This window comes from Ochlerotatus camptorhynchus, unplaced genomic scaffold (assembly GCF_037179485.1).
Source record: "Ochlerotatus camptorhynchus isolate MF236.1 unplaced genomic scaffold, CSIRO-AGI_Acam_v1.1 ptg000144l, whole genome shotgun sequence".
NCBI lineage: Eukaryota > Metazoa > Arthropoda > Insecta > Diptera > Culicidae > Ochlerotatus > Ochlerotatus camptorhynchus.
Window position 1 is genome coordinate 1,585,620 of NW_027040634.1, and position 1,170 is coordinate 1,586,789.

Below are 1,170 nucleotides of genomic sequence, written 5' to 3' on the forward strand. Positions count from 1 at the left end.
TTATGATTTCTCACAATACGTAACATGAATAACTATATTTACATTCAATTTGTTTATTAAATTTATTTTCTTTCAAAAAATGTTTAATCCCTTTGAAATGTTTTCAATATTTTCTCAAATACTCAATCAACCAAAATGTGTTGAAGAACCTTTTTATTTTCTTCGAATCGGAGCCAGAGTTGGAGTCGGAGCGGAGTCGGAGCGGAGTCGGTCGATTTAGATCCATGATCCATGAATATTTGCTCGTGATAATATGTGTTTTTAGTTAGGGTGCCCAAGTAACAATTTAGGTTTTCTTACAATCTTGTAGACCAAAATTTAGACAAGAATAATGCATTAAAATTATGATTAAATCTGCGATGTTTCTTGGGCGTTCTTTAAGTTTTTAAATACTATATGGAAATAATTATAGATCATCTATAGATATAGAGGCCTTCTGCCGACGACAAAGGCAAATTTTGCAATTCTTAAATTAGTGCTCACGGCTCATATTTGAAAACCATCTGGATCTTCCAGCATCAATGTTTTAACGTTCAAAATAACCCTATTCACTGGTCGTATTGTTCAAATTCAGGTTTTCCTAGTGATAAAATTGATCAGCCTCAAATCACATTCACCTAGTAGAGATGGATTAGCATCACAGGTGGTCTCCCGTAGCATAGTCTGTAAAAGCGTCGCTAGAAAGTAAGGCCATACTCGAAGTGGTGGCATCGATTCCTATTTCGGTCTATGAATAAAGCCTAAGCACATTACTTAACAATTTTGGTTAAGGACAGGCGTACGGATTCCGCATGGTCGTAATAGCAATGAAGGTGAATCAGATTGCAGCATAATTAACAGCACATGTTCGATGTCCTAGCTCGATAATGACGACAGCGCGTGACACGACCGAATCCCGGCTTATGGATGGTTCGACTGTTTCAGCTGCACCAGCGGGTGTTGGCTAAATTCTCTGTTGGACAACGTGATGTAGGTAGGTACCTACCTTTTTCACACACATGATAATCGAGTGAAGACGACGAATTTTTTTTTCCCAACCATGTGGAATGCATCATGAATTTGACATTTAAAGAGAAGGTCACCCCGTGGCACAATTCCGCGCTACACCCTTTAGTCTCATGGGAATCCATTTGCTGGATGATGGAAATGTTCGAAGATTCTTGACCTCAC